This window comes from Bufo gargarizans, chromosome 9 (assembly GCF_014858855.1).
Source record: "Bufo gargarizans isolate SCDJY-AF-19 chromosome 9, ASM1485885v1, whole genome shotgun sequence".
Classification (NCBI taxonomy): Eukaryota; Metazoa; Chordata; class Amphibia; order Anura; family Bufonidae; genus Bufo; species Bufo gargarizans.
In genome coordinates this window covers 63,499,396-63,521,620 of record NC_058088.1, presented here as the reverse complement: position 1 = coordinate 63,521,620, position 22,225 = coordinate 63,499,396, and positions in this window count along the sequence as shown.

Genomic DNA, 22,225 nt, shown 5'->3' with positions numbered 1-22,225 from the left:
TTACAGGCCACAAAAATTAGGCATTCAATATACATAAAAGGCATTTTATGCCGCTGTATTTACCGAAGACAGGGACCATAAATTGTTATGGGTGGTGGCGGATATGGGCTGTCATGAGGAATTTTAAACAAACATGGTCTACTGTTCACATGTGTTGAATTCCTCCGAGATCCATGCCTCATTCATTTTTAGAAATGTGAGGTAGTCAACACTGTTGTGAGCTAGGCGAGTCCGCTTATCAGTCACGATCCCCCCAGCTGCGCTGAACGTCCTTTCGGACAGGACACCGATAAAGGGCAAGCCAACCGTTCCATTGCAAATTGTGCAAGTTCTGGCCAGAGGTCAAGCCTGCCCACCCAGTAGCCCAGGGGTTCATCACTTGTCAGAGCATTCAAATCGGCCGTTAAACTGATGTAGTTGGACACCTGCTGGTGTAGGCGTTCCCTGAGGCTGGATCAGGAGGACAGCTGTGGATGGGTCAGCTGAAAGAATGTTCTCATATCAGAAGTGGCCAACACATCTTCAAACCGCACTCTTCTTGCAGTCACTGTTGTATTGGTACCCACAACTTTTTATCTGTGAGTGGAAACTCTCTGCCAGCACCCAAAAAAGCTGAATGCAGCATTTCTCTAAGGCATGGCCTGGAAGTGCTACATTTTGACAACCCTCTGTGATGGTGGTAACATTTCCGCAATTTTTTTTTGTAACGGGGGTCTAAATTAGTGTTGATCACGAATATTCGAATTTCGAATTTTTATCGCGAATATAGGTACTTCGAAAATTCGCGAATATTTCGAATATAGTTATATATTCGCAATTTCGAATATTCGAATTTTTTTCCTTTTTTTTTTTTTTTTTTTCTTTCCCATTTTTTTTTTTTTAATCAGTACCCATGATCCCTTCCTGCTTCTAGCTTGTGGGCCAATAAGAAGGCTGCAATATACTTGACTTTAGGAGTAGTGATGAGCGGCAGGGGTCATATTCGAAAATGCATGATTTTTTTTTCTTGAAAAAATCGGCAAGGTAATGATTGTGTAATATGCGAATTTGCGTCATTCAAATTTTCGGATGCAAATTTTTATTGCGAATTTTTCAACTTTTAGACAAAGAAGATTATAGCACTATATTAGCTAAATTGCTCTATATTCGTTTTTTCGAATTTTTGCTATATTGCTATATATTCTTGTTTTTAGAATATTACAAATATTCGAAAAAACGAAGTTATAGCAATATAGCGAATATTCGAAAAAAACGAATATAGAGCAATTTAGCTAATATAGTGCTATAATCTTCTTTGTCTAATAGTTGTAAGTTGAAAAATTCGCAATAAAAATTCGAATCCGAAAATTCGCATATTACCCAATCATTACCTTGCCGATTTTTTGTCAAGAAAAAAAATCGCGAATTTTCGAATATTCGACGAATATTCTAAAAATATTCGCGAAATATCGCGAATTCGAATATGACCCCTGCCGCTCATCACTAGTCTAAATACCTTGCCACCCAGTACTGGTCCTTACCCTTTATGCTTTTTATACAGGGGTCCCTCTTAAAAGACTGGAGCATGAAGGCCCCCATTTGCACTAAACTAGAAGCGTTGTAGTGGCCTGGCTCCTGCTCATCATCCAGGATAATGTCGTCCTCGTTCTCCCCCCTCCCATCCACGGACAACACGAGGGATCCCAGAAAGGTTTAAAGCATGCTCTTCTTGATCCTCCTCCTCCCCGACACCATCCTCCTCTGACATCTCTTCAGACTCCTGTTGTTGACTTGTCTCAGATGGAGTAGCCCCCCTGGGAATTCATCCAGCATTGCTACTTCCTCATCTTCCTGCTCCTGCTCCTCGACGGCTTGATCAATGACACGACGCAATGCATGCTCCAGAAAGAAGGCAAAAGGTACGATGTCACTGATGGCGCCCTGGCTGCGACTGACCAGTGTGGTGATCTCTTCAAATGGCCGCAGAAGTCTGCATGCGTCGCGCATGAGCAGCCACTGGCGCGGTGAAAAAAAAAAAAGCTCCCCAGAACCTGTCCTGCAGCAGAGTTCATACAGGTAGATGTTAACTGCACATATCTGCTGGAGCAGCCTATCGAGCATATACAAGGATGAGTTCCATCGTGTCGGGCATTCACAAATAAGACATCTGACGGGCAGGTTGTGTCGCTGCTGGATTTCAGCAAGGCGAGCCATGGCCATGTAAGATCTTCTGAAATGGACCGAGATTTTCCTGGCCTGCCGCAAGACGTCCTGGACCCCGGGGAATTTGACAACGAATCGCTGCACGACCAAGTTCAGGACGTGTGCCATGCACGGCACCTATGTAATTTTGCCCTGTTTCAGCGCGCTCAGCAGATTGGCACACACCACATTACCAACTGTCAAATTGTGCGGTGTTAGCCACTGATCTGCCTGTGAACGCATAGCTGAAAGGAGTGCAGGACCGGTGTGGCTCTTGGCTTCCAGGCACAACAAACGCAGCACAGCATGGCAATGTCTAACCTGGCATATCGAATAGGTTCTGGGGATCTTGGTTGGCGCAGTGGAAATGACGGTAGCGCAAAAGGAGGAGGCAGCCGAGGAGGAGAGGGAGGATAGAGTAGAAGGAGGAGAAGAGGAGGCAGGCCTGCATGCAATCCGTGGCGGTAAAACCAAATCTACACGGGTGCCATGGGTTACATGCTTGACGGCCATCAAAAGGTTCACCCAGTGGGCAATAAAAGTTATATACCTTCCCTGCCCGTGTTTGCTAGACCACGTGCCTGTGGTCAGATGTATCTTGGCACCGACACTGTGTGCCAGAGATACATTCACTTGCCGATGAATGTGTCCATATAGCTCTGGGATGCCCTTCTGCGAGAAATATTTCCTTCCTGGGACCTTCCATTGTGGTGTTCCAATGGCCACAAATTTTCGAAAGGCCTCCGAGTCCACAAGTTTATATGGCAGTAGTTGGCGGGCTATCAGTTCTGACAAGCCAGCGGTCAACAGTTGGGCAAGAGGGTTATCAGGCGTCATCATTTTTTTACGCTCGAACATTTGGGCCACGGAAGCCTGCCTTTTTCCTGACAAACGTGAGGACGGCATGATGGAAGGTGGAGTGGAGGACAATTGGGAGGAGAGAGGAGAAGGAGAAGAGGCTGGACGGTGAGAGCCTGGAGTGTGACTTTGTGGGTTCTGACGGCGTTGCTCCCACTGGGCTCGGTGATGTGAGGCCAGATGCCTTCTTAAAGCGGTCGTCCCTAGGTGAGTGTTGGGCTTACTGCGACTTATGCGTTGACTGCAAAGGCTGCAGATGCCAACACTATTGTCAGCAGCTGACACATTAAAAAAAGCCCACACTGCGGAGCCATGTGCCGGCGTCCTGGGAGCGCCAGATGTGACCGTACATGGTTGATGGCTTGCTCCTGATACATTAGCAGTCTGGTTTGTCCCTCCTGTGCAATGTAAGTTTGGCCTGTTTCTCCGCACTATCTGCTGGTCCATCTCTCCCTCTGAACTCTCCTCTTCTTCCTCTCTTGTGGGCACCCATGTTATGTCCATAGACACGTCATCATCGACGTCACCTTCCCCACCACTAACATTAGAGATCTCTGAGTAGACAGCAACAGCGGGGACCAACCTCCTTGGGCTGAACTGAGTACTGTCGTGAGACTGCTGAGTGGCGGCTGTTGCACTTGCTACGTCCTCTTCCTGATCCGATGCCAAGAATGGCTGCGCATCGGAAATGTCTTGTGATGGATCGGAAAATAATTCCTGTGACTCAAGTGGAGGGTATATGGTGGTGGTGGTGTTGGTGGTGGTGTCTTTGGGGGTGCACACAGCAGAGAGTGAAGAGGGTGCAGATAGAGAGGATGAGGAGGGTACAGAAGTGGAAGGCTGAGTGAGCCACTCAACCAAGTCTGGTGCGTCCTTTGACAAAATTGAACACACTTTCTGCAACTTACCACTTTGGCTCCGGCCTGGTGCTCCTGCCCTACCCCTACCACCCCTGCGAAAGGGCCTGCCTCTTCCTCTGCCTGTCATTTTTTAAATGACCCGGTGACAAAAGTCTATAGAGAAGCGCAGTGTATGTGGAAGAAGGTATATAACACCGACTTCAATATGTCGTTTTGTTGTCAACTGGTCTATAATCATACCAGTTTAAAAAGAAAAAAATTATTTTACATTTTATCAATGTGTCTAGTAGTGATAACGCAGTGAAAGTGGCTAAAATTCTCCAGTAGTGTATTAGTAGTCGATAATACCCTGCTTCTATATGTCGTGTTGGTGTCAACTGGTCTATACTCACACCAGTTTAAAAAATAATGTATTTTAAACTTTATCACTGTGTCTAGCAGAGGTAACGCAGTGAAAGTGGCTACATTTCTCCAGTAGTGTATAAGTAGATAATACCCTGCTTCTATATGTCGTTTTGGTGTCAACTGGTCTATAATCACACCAGTTTAAAATATATATATATATTTGATCACTGTGTGTAGCAGATGTAACGCAGTGAAAGCGGCTAAAATTCTCCAGTAGTGTATTAGTAGTCAATAATACCCTGCTTCAATATGTCGTTTTGTTGTAAACTGGTCTAAAATCACACCAGTTAAAAAAAAAAAAAAGATTTTACATTTTATCAATGTGTCTAGCAGAGGTAACACAGTGAAATCGGCTACATTTCTCCAGTAGTGTATTTGTATTTTTTTTTTCAATTGTATCAGTGTGTCTAGCAGAGGTAACGCAGTGAAAGCAGCTAAATTTCTCCAGTAGTGTATTAGTAGATTATACCCTGCTTCTATATGTCGTTTTGGTGTCAACTGGTCTATACTCACACCAGTTTAAAAAGAAAAAAATGATTTTACATTTTATCAATGTGTCTAGCAGAGGTAACGCAGTGAAAGCGGCTAAATTTCTCCAGTAGTGTATTTGTAGATAATACCCTGCTTCTATATGTCGTTTTGGTGTCAACTGGTATACTCACACCAGTTTAAAAAAAAATATATATATTTTAAATTTTATCATTTTTATCGTGTGTAGCAGAGGTAACGCAGTGAAAACGGATAAATTTGTGCAGCACACAAATACACTATTTGAGTAGTATATTCTTAGATAACACCCCGCTTCTATATGTTGTTTTGGGGGACACTGGTCTATCACACCAGTTATAACAATTCCATGACTCTGGCAGGGGGCAGACAAATATTCAACCATGCAGCAAACAGCGACGGCCGTTTCGCGTTACATGCGCTTCGTCGGGCTGTGTGTCAACGTGTACATTTGCGCCGCCCTTTTAGACATCGGTGCTGTATGTTGCCATGGCCATAGACAACAATAATGCGACTGCATAAAAGGTTAGTGGAAAACATAACATAATATATAAAGACATCAGCAGAAATCACATACATTTCAATCCAAAGCGGTAGTATCACATATAATATATATTTGGACAACCTATAGGAATGAGCTCAAGTCATTTCTGTCATTCAATCCAAGCTCTCTTAATGCTTGGGTAGGCAGGATCCACCTTGCTTCCCTCTGCAGGAGGAGGCGGTGTCTACCCCCCCCCCCCCCTGCAGGGGGCAGACACTCTCCAACCCAATGAAAGAGATGCAATCTAAATTACTTTCGTGGACACGCCTAATGTGGTCTATGAACCTAGGGCAACCCTTTCTTGTCCTTATAGAATTGAAGTGCTCCCTCACTCGTTCAAATAAACACCTGATTGTCTTTACAATATAGAATCTGCCGCAGCTGCAGAGCAATAGGTAAACTACATATGTGCTCCTGCAGTTGATAAAACTTCTGATTCTGTACTGGATACCCGCAAAATCAATACACTTTTTGGGGGAATTGTATTTGCATAGTGAACAGCTGCCACATCTAAAATTGCCCTTTGGTATATTATCAATGAGCCAGTTATTGCCTTTAATGGGATAAAACCTGCTTCTCATAAGTTTATCCTTAATTGTATGGCTTCTTCTAAAGGATATAAGTGGCTTATGTTCAGTGAGTTCGCCTAGAGTCACATCCCTCCTCAAAATGTCCCAGTTTTTAAAAATTACTTAACGAATACATTCCGCCATGGTACTGTATTTAAAGGAAAATGCGAATCTGGCGCCCCCATTTTTGTCCTGCATCTGTTTGCTCCTACCACCACTTTTACTAAGCAGATCGTCCTGAGAGAAACCCTCCTCTACTCTCTTCATATCCTTATTTAATGATTCTTCTGGATAACCTCTCTCTATCAGTCGCTGCTTTAACTCTAATGCTTGTTTATGGTAACCATCATCCCTACTATTTATTCTCCTCAGTCTATGGTACGGCTCTTTTAACGCTTCGTGGATGGAAGCTGTCGTGGTGGAGCAAGGAATTTGGTCGCCGTGGGCTTACGAAAGCCCTCCGTGACCAACTCGTCGACCTCAACCACGACAGCCACATCCAGAAACTCCAATTGTGTACCTCAAAAATTGAGGATGAATGTCATTCCCATGTCATTTGCATTTAAATATTTCACAAATTCACTACATTAAACCTCCTTACCTTCCCATACCATGAATACATCATCCACAAAACGTAAATATGTTTTCAACTGGGGTAAAAACAGATTCATAGTAGAATAAACAAATCTATCCTCTAATCTGGCAAGACACATGTTTGCAAAGGTACAGGAGACGGGGGTCCCCATAGCAGTACCCATCTTTTGCCTATACCACTCATTTCCAAACTGGAACACATTGTTGGTTAAAATAAATTCCAGTGCCTCACCAATGAAATCCCCAAAAATGTGGCTCTTCCCCAGATTGGTTACGATGTCTAGAACTGCCTCCACACCCGCACCATCTGGGATGCGGGTGTAGAGGCTTTCCACATCGAGGGACACCAACTGGTACCCCTCCTGCCAATGCAGTTCTTTCAAGGCCAACAGGAAATCATTGGTGTCCCTGAGATACGCAGGGGCACTTACCAAAGACGTTCTCAAGAGCCAGTCAACATATTTTGACAAAGGCTCTATCACCGAGCCAATAACCGCCATGATGGGACGTCCCGGAGGGTGCTTCAGCGACTTGTGAATCTTAGGAAGGAAATACCATGATGGTCTGGCTGGAAACAAGGGAATTCATTTATCTAGCATGTTTTTAGGAAGAAAGCCTACCTCCACATATTTAGTGATAAGGCATCTAAGTTGTTGTTGGGTACTGGGTATGGGGTCCCCCGTTCCCTTTCATATGTGCGTGTATCCCCCAATTGTCTGAGGGCTTCACCTACATAATATTCTCTAGACATGAGTACTACATTACCCCCCTTGTCTGCCGGTTTCACCACTATATCATTTTTAGAGCAGAGCCATTGCAATGCTTTCTGCTCTTCACAACTGATATTGGGCTGGGCTGCAGAATAAATAACAGCCCGAACATCTCTCATAACCTGGTGTTGAAAGATATCAATACTGCTGGCGGGCATAGGGGGGCAAAAAGTAGACTTGACTCCACCTCTGAATGGATCTTTTGGGATATCACTGGGGCAGTCCTCAGTAAGTGCTGTCCCAGTGAGTAATTCCAAACAGGCCAATTCTTTCTCATCAAATTTAGTGGATATATTGAAGCCAACAGGGTAAGGATCCAGCGGTATCTCCCCCTGTATATGAACAATAGATTGTGGTGCATCCTTGAATAGTTTATGTAAATAGAGCTTTCTAGTTTCTTTAAATAGGTCCACTTCAAATGTAACAGGATCAAATTGTTCAGTCAAGCTATATCCAAGCCCCCGACTGAGGACCTGGGTGCAGCCCGGTGGTAATACATGGTCCGTGAGATTAATCACCAAGTTCTCATCTGGCAACATGGGAGCAGTTATCTCCTCCAGGACACTTGTTTTTTTTCCTTCTCTGATTTTCTGATTCCTTTTCTTCTTGTTTTTTCTCCGGCCCCTTCTGACCATTTTCCTAAAGGGCCACTCATCTCTCCCACGATGTCAGTTGTCACTCGATTGGGTTCATCTGATACACTTGAATCTGAATCCATCGTCCAGTAATTATTCTAGCGGCGTTTCGGTTTTCTTTTTTGTTGTCTAAATTTCCTACCCATATTCCAATCAAAGATATTCCCAGATTCATAATCTTGTTTATCTCTCACAAATGTATCTCTTTTTCTCTCCTTCACCTCAGCCTGTACCGCCGTGAGCTTCTTCTTAAATTTCTTATCAAATGACTCCAAATGGCTATCAAACAGTCTTGAATCTAACTTTTGCTTTAGTGAGTTCTTCTTTCACTTTATCATATTCCTTGATATCTCTTTGTAACACTACTTCCAATATTTGTAAAGAGAAGTTAGCGTGCAACTGTTGCCATTCTTTTAGAAACATCTCATCATGTTCATATTGTGCTGGATACTTATAGATTCTTAAACCTCTCGGCACCCTCTTGCTTTCTTTGTAGGACTTCAGCGAGTTCACTGTCCAGAACATGATGTAAGGTGATAAAAAAATAGATTTTTTGGGCACTGTTTGTATTTTCATTTTTTTACTGTGTTCCACTGTGGGGTTAAGTCATGTAATATTTTTTTAGAGCTGGTTGTTACGGATGTGTAGATACCTAATATATATACTTTTTTTTATTTATTTCATTTTAACATTGCATTTTTGAAACAAAAAAAATAATGTTTTAGTGTCTCCATGTTCTGAAAGCTATAGTTTGTTTTATTTTTTGGGGGATTGTCTTATGTATGTAGTTTTATTGGTACCATTTTAGGGGGAATATGCCTTTTATACGCTTGGTGTCACATTTTTTGTGATGTTAAGTGACAAAAATAGCTTTTTTTAAGAGTTTTTTATTTTTACGGATGCGGCGATACTTAATATGTTGGTGTTTTGTTTTTTTGTTCTATTTTTCAATATAAAATCAGTGGAAAGGGTCTTTTTTTTTCTTTTTTTACTTGAAAACTCTTTTTAACTTTTTTTTAACTTTTTTTCTGTCCCACTCTGGGACTTTACTTTTGGGGGTTTTATCCCCTCTGCAATGCATTACAATACATCTGTATTGTAATGCATTGCCTGTTAGCGTATTACACAGAGTAATACACTAACAGGTTGCCTAGGAGACCAAGCCTGAGGCTGGATCTCCTGGTCACCCGTAGGAGGCAGGTCCCGATTCCATGGAAGGAATTGGGCACCCTCTTTACGGCATCAGGCTGCCTTCTCACAAGCCGATGCTGGCGGATTAACCCCTTCTGTGCCGCGATCAGTGCTGACCGCGGCATAGTGGGGATTAATGGCAGGTGAGGAAGCCCATTGAGTCCCCGCTCTGATGTGGTGGGGACCCGATGGGGTCCCTCACCTGCCGCAAATCCCCTCTATGCCGCGGTCAGCACTGATTGTGACATAGAAGGGGTTAATCCGCCGGCATCGGCTCATACAGAGATGCCAGTGGATACAGCAGGGGCCCGGCTACCAGGGTCTGCTGGGCCCTTGCAGTGATCTGGATGCGGGAACGTACCTGCCGCCATGACGTACTAATACTTCATATGTTGGGAAGGGGTTAATACAGTTCCTATGTTTGCGTTTAAAGATAAAAGCAGAGTTATTTACAGTGTCTTCATGTTTGAATGTAATATAACTGTTATAACTATTGTGTTCATAGAGGCAGAAAAGATAATATGCCTTTAACCCCTTAAGGATGTAGGGCGTACCAGTACGTCCTAACTTTAAATCGATATTCCGGAGCCGCGGGGATCAGAAACTTTAGTGTGCCTAAACTATCAATTTTGCACCCCCCACTGCACTCCTGCATGATTATATGCTGGTGGGTGGTGCAGGGGGGGTTGTGAGCGGTGGGGGCGGTGCGGGAGGCGGGTGGTGCGGCAGGCGGGATCGCGATCCCCCGCCCGCCTCCTCTTGAAAATTTGTTGGTGGCCAGTGGTGATACCAGAGTGTCAGCACATTGCTGACACTCTGGTATAAACGGCTGACATCTGTGCAGATGTCAGCCGTTTAACCCTTTACATACCGCGGTCCGTCGGGACCGCTGTATGGAAAAGGTTAACTGTCAGGGTCAGGGAGCTCCCACCCTCTCCCATGGGGGGGCTGCTGTGCCTTTGCAGCCCCCCGATGGAGAGGGAGACAGCCCCCAGACAGCCCCCGTCCTTACCCTTCCCCGTCTGTGAAGTTGTGGCAGATGGGGAAGGTTCCCATGGCAACAGGACACCTTCTCAGGCATCCTGCTGTCCATGGTGCTGAACAGATCTGTGCTAAAGGCATAGATCTGTTCAGATAAAGTGTAAGTAAAATACAGGACAATACACTATATCAGGGATGGCCAACCTGCGGCTCTCCAGCTGTTGCAAAACTACAACTCCCAGCATGCCTAGACTGCTTACAGCTATCAGCCTACAGCAGGGCATGATGGGAAATGTAGTTTTACAACAGCTGGAGAGCCGCAGGTTGGCCAGCCCTGCACTATATAGTGTACTGTACTGTATTATACAGACATCAGACCTACTGGATCTTCAAGAACCAAGTGGGTCTGGGTCAAAAAAATGCAAAAAAAAAGTGAAAAAAGTTAAGATAAAAAAAACACATTTATCACTGAATAAAAATTAAAAAAAATTAAATAAACTACACATATTAGGTATTTCCGCGTCTGTAACGACCTGATCTATAAAACAGTCATGTTACTTTCCCCGCACGGTGAACACCATAAAAATATAAACTATGAGAAAATTGAAATTTTGCCCACCTTACTTCCCAAAAAAGGTTAAAAAAAAGTGATCAAAAAAGTTGCATGTACGCCAAAATAGTACCAATTAAACCATCATCTCATCCCGCAAAAATCATACCCTACCCAAGATAATCGCCCAAAAACTGAAAAAACTATGGCTCTTAGACTATGGAAACACTAAAACATCGACCGTCTCTATAAAAATATCACATGACCTAACCCCTCAGATGACCACCGTAAAAAAATAAAAATAAAAACGGTGTAAAAAATGCCATTTTTTGTCATCTTACGTCACAAAAAGTGTAATAGCAAGCGATCAAAAAGTCATATGCACCCTAAAATAGTGCCAATCAAACCGTCATCTCATCCCACAAAAAATGAGACCCTACTTAATATAATCGCTCAAAAACTAAAAAAAAAAAAAATATGGCTCTTAGACTATGGATACACTAAAACATTTTTTGGGTTTTAAAAATGAAGTCATTGTATAAAACTTACATAAATAACAAAAATTGTATACATATTAGGTATCGCCGCGTCCATGACAGCAACGATTGCAATGATAGGTTAGAATTAACCAGTTCGATCCAAACATTTTGTGGATTTGTGCTTCTCCCCACAGGAAGTGAGAGATGAGAGGTTAAATATCTCCACCAGCGTGAGATATTCAAGTCTGCCCGATACCCCTGATGAAGCCAGAATAGCTGGCAAAACATGTTGGGGGGCGGAATCTAGGTTTTTAATTTGCTGACCCTACTGAGCTTTTGCAGTGATTTGTGTGCCTGATACAACAACACACGTTGCCATCAGGCTTATCTAACCTTGGTATTCATACCCCAGAAACGGGGGCCAAGTAGATATCAGGCACAGTTTGTACCTGCTTATACAGCTGGGATGATGGTGTATGACTGAGCGGTGTTAGTGCACTCCCACCAAATCATACACTTTAGTGACCCCTTATACACAGCAAACCTCATGGGGCACAGTGTTTTTAACCCTATAGGTAGCTCACAATTTATTATTTCACAAGTTTTTTTAACATGAACAAATAAAAGTTATGTTTTATTAGTCTAGGACAAGAGTGGTTAGTTAGCCGTGTAGGCAGTAGTGCTTAAGTAATGTCCACATCCTGAAACATAAGTGGTTGGGCATCAGTGCACTCAATCTCTTCCACTTCTGGAGCAGGGCTATGTGGACGGCTCTCGGAAACCCTGCCAGCAGAGCCATCAAAAAGCATAAGAGACTGCTGCATAACTTGGGGCTCAGACTGCTTGACTGATGGGGGTGAGGTGAAAAACAGATGCCCATGGGCTACAGGTGCCAAATCTGCGCTTTCAGCAAAGTACCGGGTGGGAGACAATGTGAAGGAACTGGAGGCACTGTCAGCCAACCAATCTACTACCGCCTCTACTTGTTCTGGCCTCACCATTCGTACACCATTATTCGGGCCTACAAAATAACGCTGAACGCTCTGTCACCTACCTGCACCTAAGGAATGTGTTTCATTTGGGCGTGTAGCTGGCACAGATCGAACACGTCCTCTCGCTGAAACAGGAGCTGCACCAACCCCAGCAGCACCACGACCAGGCCCACGTCCCTTATTTGATGCTCTCCTCATTCTTTGAGGTCACCCACTGAACGAACCGACAGATTAACTATATTATTTTTCCTGTCACTTATGTTGTGCAGGTGTACTTCATGCAATAAATGGGTATATGATGTGCACCTAAGCAACAGACGGATTAACTATATCATTTTCCCTGTCACTTATGCAGTGCAGGTGTACTTCACACAATAAATGGGTATATGACGTGCACCTAACTAACAGATGGATTAACTATTATATTTGTGTGTCAGGGGTACAAAGTATAATGTTGCATTGCACCCACATAAACAAATCACTGTAAGTCACCCACAGAATTAACAGCCAGATTTATGATTAGCTTTCTGTGTCAGGGATGCAAAGATGGTGTATTGCACCCACAAAAAAATCGCATTAACACTGTCTCTCACTTCAGCTGCCTGCTTCCTGTCCCTGCACTACTCAGAGATGATGGGTGGTGCTATACGTGATCCTGCTTATATAGAGGCTAGGTCACATTCTGCACTGGCCAATCACAGCCATGCCATTAGTAGGAATGGCTGTGATGGCTTCTAAAGGCACACAGCCTAAAAGCTTGTTGATTGGCTGCTCTGCAGCCTTTCAACAAGCTTTATTAAATGCCCGAACACCAAACTCGAACCCAAACTTTTCCGGCAAAGTTCGGGTTTGGGTCCAGGACAAAAAATCGTAAAGTTCGGTAAAGACCCGAACTTTACAGTTCAGGTTTGCTCAACACTAATCAAGATATGTGTATAGGTAAGATATTAGGTCGGATTTGGCTGAATCAGCTGTATGATAAATTTGTCCCAAATCGAAAAAGTATCTTTCTTCATCTCTTTCTCCCTCCTTTGATTCTCTAAACCTGAATCACACAACATTCACGTTTAAACTTTTCGAAAAATCGAATTTGTTAATTTTGGAAATGATTTGCTCATCTCTAGTCTTCACATATTGTATCTTAGTACTTTCAGAATGGTGCTGCATTTTGTGTGCTTGTTTTTGCATTACACTCACAGCAGATATACCCATTTATTTCACTTAGGAGGTGCTGACTGAGTTTATTCTTAGCATACTACATCTACTCAATAATTGGAGAGTGGTTACATTTTCAATTTAGACCCTTGCCATTTACAGAATATATTCAAAAATATCAACCCATAGTCCCAGTTTTTGGTCTTTTTAAAGAGGTTTTCCTAGACATTATAACTCATGACCTATCCTCAGTATAGCTCATCGTATCTGACTGATGGGGGTCCAAAACCCGAGACCAACGCTAATCAGCTATTTGAAAAGCGGCACTCACAGTGAAATGGGGCTGAGAGCAATACTGAAATGTGCCACCCCCCCAGGGCTGATCGTGTCTCAGGTTTATTGAAATGCGAGTGGTGTGGTGCTCCTACCTGGATACCGTGGCTCCCCAGGGTTAGGCTCTGAAGCAATACAGGGGAGAGTAATGGTGGAGATGGATAAATAATCGAGTTCAGACTTTTATAACATTCAACAGCTTTACTTGAATCAACTTGCATCTGTACAAGAAGTTTTTCTTGGTTTTAACAGGTTTTAGCATAAATTGGATTTAGTCTGGTCACTGGATTTTAAGGCTGTTCTGGTACCTTTGGAGAGGGGTGCCTTTGGTTGTTGACCCCCTCGCAACACTCTGTCGGTTAATCTGTAAGGGGTCAGGGTGATACTCATCTCCTTCTAACTCTAGACTAGACTGCAGACTAGAATTCAGAATGACTAAACATTTCCTGCAGCCCCTCCCTTGGTAGGAATCTGAACTGGCCCACTTCTGCCCAAAAGGGGGAGAATGGAATGGTAAGTTATATTCTATCGCTGCCATCTTCTGGTGAACCATGCATATAACATGTAATACAGCATATGACAGTTACATAGCAGAACAATTAATGCACAGTGTAAGAGGACCTGGAATAAATACACAGATAACATGGTTAGCCCATTACAGATGATAGCAGGGTGTAGGAATGGTAATACCACTCTGGGGTATTACAATACCAAGCATAGCTGCTTTACAATGTATGGTGCTGTGCCGATACCTTTTCAAACAGATGATCGCAAGGGTCCTGGGTGTCAGACCCTCACAGATCAGACACTGATGACCTATCCAGAGGATAGATCATCAGTTATAGAATCTTCGAAAACCCCTTTAATTATTTATCATATTTTCTCAAAAATACATTGACAATTTAGTGAGAGTGAGACCTTTAGCATCCAAATGAAGTCCTACATAACACCAAAAGACAAGTTTCACAATATGTTGCAAGGCTAATAACTAGTCATGAAAACAGTTTATGAAACCAAGAGTGTTTTCTACCTTTAGACCATGTACACCTCCAGTGTGATCCATTATGGAAAAGGAAAGAACCTCATTTACTTGTTATATGTTTATAACAGAGTACTGGCCTTTTCCTCTAGGCTAAAAATAGAATCTCATTGAGTATTGTTGTTTTGTATTGGTTTTCACTTCAAAGCCACCTGTGTGTTCCCATTTGTATTCTGGTCATCTTTGTGCCTTTGATATAGAGCATGTGAATCGTGACCGGGAGTAATTAACAGTTCAGTGTGCTAGATGTTACTGGAGGGAAACGCTTTGCTGTTTTGCACAATTGTTTTACCATGGCAACAACATCAATTATAACCCAAAATGCATAGAAACGTAAGAATTAGCCACTGTGGTAAATGGGCATGTACATTTCAGAATATATTGGTAGAAAAACAAAAGCAATAAAGATAATCAGAATCTAGATTTTTATGTATGTTTTGAGGAATTTATCATTTTGCTGTTTTATTTGTCTTCCCAAAAAGTAATTGACATGGGATTTATGTGAATTTTCCTTTATTATTCCCCTGTAGGATATTAGAAATGCAACAGTAATAATTGGGAATGAAAATGTGCAAATCCTCTAAATTAATAAGATTTATGGTTTCCATCATAGGTATCACTACCATGGTAGCTGGCATAGTGCGCTCAGTAAAGATTATAGGTGATGAATGAGAATGTTGCCTTTTTGTATTATTTCTACACTGTGACATGACTGCATTGTCTCTGTACTGTAATATTATGTGTTTATAATGGTAACATCATTGTTTTTCTGTACTGTGATGTCTCAAGGTAGATATGTACATTTTTGTCAACATTTTTTATGTGCTATGACATGATATGATCAAGGTGTCACAGTGTGTATTATCCCTGTACAGTGACATCACTGTTTGTCTAATTCCTGTGTTGTAACATAATTGTGTACATTATACCTGTACTGTTACATCACTATACATTATTATTGTACATTAAGGAAGCCAAAATTCTTGTTATGAACTTGTGGTCATGGTAGAGTGGGGTACCATGGTTAGACCCTAGTTTTGCATAACACATTTTAATATTTTTTCCCATCCTAGACAGAGCATAGTTGTGTGCTGATGATGCCCACACACAACACATATATAAGATAAATTATAATCTTATAAAAAATAAATAAGTAAATAAATAAAAAGAATAGGCCAGGGCTTGAATATCAAAATGTTGGATCATAAGTAAAGATGAGTGAATTTCTAAAAAATTATATTCGGCCGGTTCGCCAATTTTTTTTAACCATTTTTGGGTTTGATCCGAATTTATTTGTGGTGAATCGAGTTAGAAAACGGCTTTTTCCTGGCTGCAGAGAGCCTTTATAGTCGTGTAGAACACTGTGCCTTGCAGAAACAGGCATAGGGAGTCTGCTGTGGTAGTGAAACAATACTGTGAGTCAGTATGACATGCAGATTACAGACGTCAATCTTAGAATCACTGCACAGCACTTCACTTATTTGGGCAGTTATGGGGCCAAAACTGACCAAATATCTCAAGTGTGAACTCAGCCATACAGGTCAATGTTAGCGTCAAGAAGAAGCACACTCCTTTTACACCGTTGGCAGCTGATTCCACATAGATGTTTAAAGAACCTGTTCTATTAAACGCTTATACAAGTAGAGCCCCCCGACAAAGTGGAGAGGGTGTCAGCAGTAAGTTTGTGTTGACGTCACTGATTATTTTGCCCTTCCTCTGATCCGTCGGAACAATAACCCCCCCAAAAAAGGATCCTGTCTGTCGAGCATCCGCCTTCACTCGTTCCGTATTTGGTCAGTAATCCATTAGTACTGCTAAAGCCAAAAAAACAGGAGTAGATCCAAAAAAGAGATGACATGTGAATGGAATATTTTCATGTCTTCTGTGTTTTGTACCCACTCCTGCTTTTGGCTACCAAATCATAAGCCAATTCTGATGCAAAATAGGGACAATGTCATGCAGGCCTTACAGCTGTTACATAGACAGGATTAGTTGTGCATCTCATTTTTCCTTCCTTATGACAGATCAGAAGAAGGGTCAATTAAATGATTATGTCAGCCAGGCCGAAAGGAAAAATAGTGGCCTAGTCATGAAGTAAGAGGGTGGGAACAGCATGAGAAGTCCACAGAGTGTCCCACTGACAGTGTGGAGGTGGTAGCAGCAGCAGAAGCATGAGTATACCACAGAGGGGCACAATGAGAGATTGCGGAGGTGGCAGCAGCATCAGGAGGAGGCCACAGAGTGGCACAATGACCTTGTAGAGGTGGAGGTAGCAGCATCAGGAGGAGGCCACAGGGTGGAACAATGGCACAATGACAGTGTGGAGGTGGCAGCAGCATCATCAGGAGGCCACAGAGTGGCAAGGTGACATAGTGTTGAGGTAGCAGCAGCATTAGGAGACCACAGAGTGGCAAGGTGACATAGTGTAGAGGTGGAAGCAACATCAGGAGACCACAGAGTGGCAAGGTGACATAGTGTGGAGGCGGCAGCAGCATCAGGAGACCACAGAGTGGCAAGGTGACATAGTGTGGAGGTAGCAGAAGCATCAGGAGACCACAGCGTGGCAAGATGACATAGTGTGGAGGTGGCAGCAGCATCAGGAGACCACAGAGTGGCAAGGTGACATAGTGTGGAGGTGGCAGCAGCATCAGGAGATCATAGAGTGATCCGGTGACAGAGTGGGTAGGTGGGTGGCAATATGGTGTGTGAAAGAAGGAGCACTTGGCATCAGATGTGTGGCATCAGGAGGGTGGCAGCATCAGAATAGTAGCTGAGGCAGGTAGCCACAAAGAACCGATCTCTTTTGTCAAAGTGTTGGTGTGGCACCATGGATGATCTAACCCTGCTCTAGGTCTAGTTGCTGTTGCTGCTATTAAGTAGTTTCTAAACTAGGTGGGTGAAGAAAGCTGCTCATCAGAGACTCTAGACTCAAGTTGCTGCTGATGGAGCTGGAACTGCTTCTAGCCCCCCACCCTGCAACAGCAGCCATGGCAGAGGAACATAAGCGCAGAGGGCCCCCCGGTCAGACCTGCGAGAGGATGGACGATGGCGCAGATAACAGCGGCCAACCTATGCATAGGATGTCTCTATGGTAGTTCAGTTTGTCCTTCCTCTCAGCGAGTGTAAAAAAAGACACCAATTTTTGAACGGTAGTGAGGGTCCAACAAGCTGGAGAGCCAGAATTCATCCCTCTGCCGAATGGTGACAATTCGACTGTCACTACGCAAGCAAGTGAGCATGCATCAGGCTATTTGTGCAAGTGGCTCAGAGGGACTCCCTGCCTCCATCTGCCTCCATCTCCACTGCATACTGCCACAGTGTGTCTGGGTCCTCTGCCTCATCTTCCTCATCACCCTGTAGCTCCTCTGGCTGCTCCTGCTCCTCCTCTCCTGTTACCTGTGTATAAAAACCACCCATTTCACTACACATTGCTTGTGCTCCAATGTCCTTCTCCTCCAGTTCAGCCCCCACAGAGTTCATGCGGCCATGAGATCTAGGCGTCACGTCTCCAGTCCCCTGAGCAGCCAGATTTACCAACATCTGTTCCAGGACATGAAGCAGTTTGATGATGTTGTTCATCCTGTAGTCCTGGCGACTGACAAATAACGTGGCCTCCTCAAAGGGCCTGAGCAAACTGCTTGAGGGGCACTGTGAATTGTTTCTGCAGTAGAGGCCGAGGACACAGTGGAGGATAGGGAGGCAGAGGCGAACATTGTTGCAGGGCCAACTGCGGGAGAATGTGGAGGTGGAAGCGGCGTCACCTGGCCAAGTTGCTGGTGTGGCTATGCAGGAACCACATTTACCCAGTGGGCCATAAAGGACATGTATTTCGCAGTTACAGCTCCACACGTTGGCGCTGTGGTCGGACTTTGGCAGACACCAACAGGCTCAAGGACTGGCCCACCTTCTGTTCTACATACGTGTGCAGGACTGGTACTGCCTTTTTGACAAATAAATTATGGCTTGAGACTCTCCACCTCGGCTTGGCACAAGCCATAAGTTCTCTGAAAGTCCACCACTTTGAAAGGGAGGGACTGCAGCACCAGCAACTTGGCCAGGAGCAAGTTCAGCTTCTGCGCCATTGGATGAGTGCACGCATACTGTTGTCTCTTGGCAATCTCTTTGGTGATCGATTGCTGACGGAATGACTGACAAGGAGTAGGGGGAGGAGCAGGAGCATCAGGACCATCAGATGATGGGAAGGACAGACAGCTCCCTTTGGCTGAGGTGGTGGAGCCTTGACTGCCTGAAATCAGGTGCGTGCCATTGGGTGATGCAGCGGTTGCTGTGGCAGGCTGGACCACCACATTGGAGCCACGGATCTCCCAGGCCACTTTATGGTCATGCTGCATATGTTGACATAGGGCCGTGGTGCCAACATTGGCACCCTGGCCACGCTTTATCTTCTGCCCACAGATTCCACAAATGGCCATGTTCACCTCTTCCGGCGGCTTAACAAAAAATGGCCACACCGCCGAGTAGGTGATTTTGCCCCCAACACTTTGCACTGACTGACTGCTACCGCCGCTTCATCCGTGAACCCCTGCACCACTAATTTCCGGGCAGGTAGGCTCGTGCAAAGTGGGTGGTCTACCTAGGGAAAGTTTGCCACCCTATTCTCCCGATGATGATGAAGCCCCTAATTTACCTGGCTCCTAAGTGCGATCATCTACATCATCATCATTGAGTACTGTCTGCTAATAAGCCCTTTTTTTTCCATTGATGCACACCGCAAAAGGCTTTAGAACATATACAGTGCTGCCCATAATTATTCATACCCCTGGCAAATTTTTACTTAACGTTACTTTTATTCAACCAGCAAGTATTTTTTAGTGGGAAATGACATAGGTGTCTCCCAAAAGATATTAAGATGGCATGTACAGGAGGCATTATTGTGGGGGAAAAAAAAAAACATTTCTCAGCTTTGATTTACATCTGAGCAAAAAGTGTCCAGTCCAAAATTATTCATACCCTTCTCAATAATCAATAAAAAAGCCTTTATTGGCTATTACAGCAATCAAACGCTTCCTATAATTGCAGACCAGCTTTTTGCATGTCTGCACAGGTATTTTTGCCCATTAATCTTTAGCAATGAGCTCCAAATCTTTCAGGTTGGAGGGTATTCTTGCCATCACCCTGATCTTTAGCTCCCTCCACAGTTTCTAAATTTGAAAGTCTGGACTCTGGCTGGGCCACTCCAAAACGTCAATGTTGTTGTACCGTTACAGGGTGTCACTCAGAAATACCTTGCAGATAAAAAAATTAAATTTATTATTTTTATGTGATATAATCCCAGTTGAAAGCCAGTGTGTGTCTGGCCCACAGATTGTACTGTGGCCACTTGCTGCTAGGCCACCACTGATACCGTTACAGGGTGTCACTCAGAAATACCTTGCAGATAAAAAAAATTCACCCTTATATAGGGTGGCAAAGTACCTTGCACGCATAGTACCACTTATCTAAAAAACAAATGATAGGCAGAGGAAGGCCACCCCGCAGGGGCCGTCGTGGGCGTGGTGCTGTGATTTCCACTGGCCCTGGAATAATGCCCATTGTTCGAAGGCCACGTACCCTAAACCCCAAAAATTCGGAGAAAATTGTTGACTGGCTTACACAGGACACCCAATCTTCAACAGCTTCCGCTAAGAACCTTGACGCACCATCCTCCTCCAGCTCAGCTTTGGTCACCTGCTCTCAAGTTACCACTCTCCCGCCCGCCGCCATCACCACCACAACTACCACTACAGCCACCACAGCCGCTTCACTTGATCCCTCAGAGGAGTTATTTACACATCAGTTGGATGAAATTAGTGATGCGCAACCATTATTGCCAGAGGATGTAGATAACAGGGATATGTCTCCGTCAGGCAGCATTACACACATGAACATACAGTGTGATGATAATGATGATGTTGTACCCGCTGCTGCTTCCTTTGCTGAGGTGTCAGATACAAGTGAAGCGGTTGATGATGACGATGTGTCCGTGGATGCCACGTGGGTGCCTGCTCGAAGAGAAGAAGAAGAGGGGGAAAGTTCTGAAGGGGAGACAGAGAGAAGGAGGATACGAGTTGGAAGGAGGGGGAGGTCGTCACAAGGAGCTAGTGGCACAGTCAGACAGCATGTATCGGCACCCGGGATCAGCCAGACAGCACGCCAATCAACGCATGCTGTTGCCACCACCAGAATGCCGTCATTGCAAAGCTCAGCAGTGTGGCTTTTTTTTGTGTGTCTTCCTCTGATAACAGCAATGCCATTTGCTACCTGTGCTAAAAGAAACTGAGTCGTGGGAAGTCCAACACCCACCTCGGTACAACTGCTTTGCAAAGGCACACGATCTCACATCACAAACGCCAATGGGATCAACACATGAGTGCAAGCAGCACACAAACTCAAAGCCATCCTCCTCCTGGTCCAGCATCTTCAGCCACCTCAACCACTGCTGTCCTCCTTGCCCCCTCTCAACCACCCACCACTCTGCCTCTCACCTTCAGCAGTTCCATCTCATCTGCCCACAGTCAGGTGTCTGTAAAGGAAATGTTTGAGCGTAAGAAGCCAATGTCACAGAGTCACCCCCTTGCCCGGTGTCTGACAGCTGGCCTGACGGAACTCTTAGCCCGCCAACTTTTACCATACCAGCTGTTGGAGTCTGAGGCTTTCAAAAAATTTGTCACTATTTTTTTCAAAAAAGGCAATCCCAAACCTCTACTCAGTGATTGAACAGGTAGTCATGGCATCTCTGGCATACAGTGTTGGGGCAAGGGTCTATCTGACCACTGATACCTGGTCTGCAAAACATGGTCAGGGCAGGTATATCATGTACATTGCGCATTTGGTCAACCATGCTGACGGCTGCCAAGCATGGAATGCGTGGCTCTGCAGCGGAGTTGGTGACACCGCCACGACTTGCAGGCAGGCCTACTGCCACCTCCTCTACTCCATCCTCTTCGATAACCTCCTCGGCTGAGTCCTCTTCTGCAGCGGCGTCTGGCTGCACATCAACTGAATCCCCCCAGCTCCCCAGGGGCTATTCCATATCCCGGATACGACAGTGTCACGCTGTCTTGGGGTTGACTTGCCTGAAAGCAGAGAGCCAGACCGGACCAGCACTCCTGTCCGCCCTGAACGCACAGGTGGATTAGTGGCTGACCCCGCACCAACTGGAGATCGGCAAAGTGGTGTGTGACAATAGAAGCAATTTGTTGGCGGCATTGAATTTGGGCAAGTTGTCACATGTGCCGTGCATGGCACAGGTGTTGAATCTCATCATATAATGCTTTGTTTCTAAGTACCCAGGCTTACAGGACGTCCTCAAGCAGGCCAGGAAGGTGTGTGGCCATTTCAGGCATTCCTACACGGCCATGGTGCACTTTACAGACATTCAGCGCCGAAACAACATACTAGTGAGGCGCTTGATTTGCGACAGCCCGACACATTGGAATTCAACACTCCTAATGTTCGACCGCCTGCTCCAACAAGAAAAAGCCGTCAACGAGTATTTGTATGACCGGGGTGCTAGGACAGCCTCTGCAGAGCTGGGATTATTTTTGCCACGTTACTGGACGCTCATGTGCAATGCCTATAG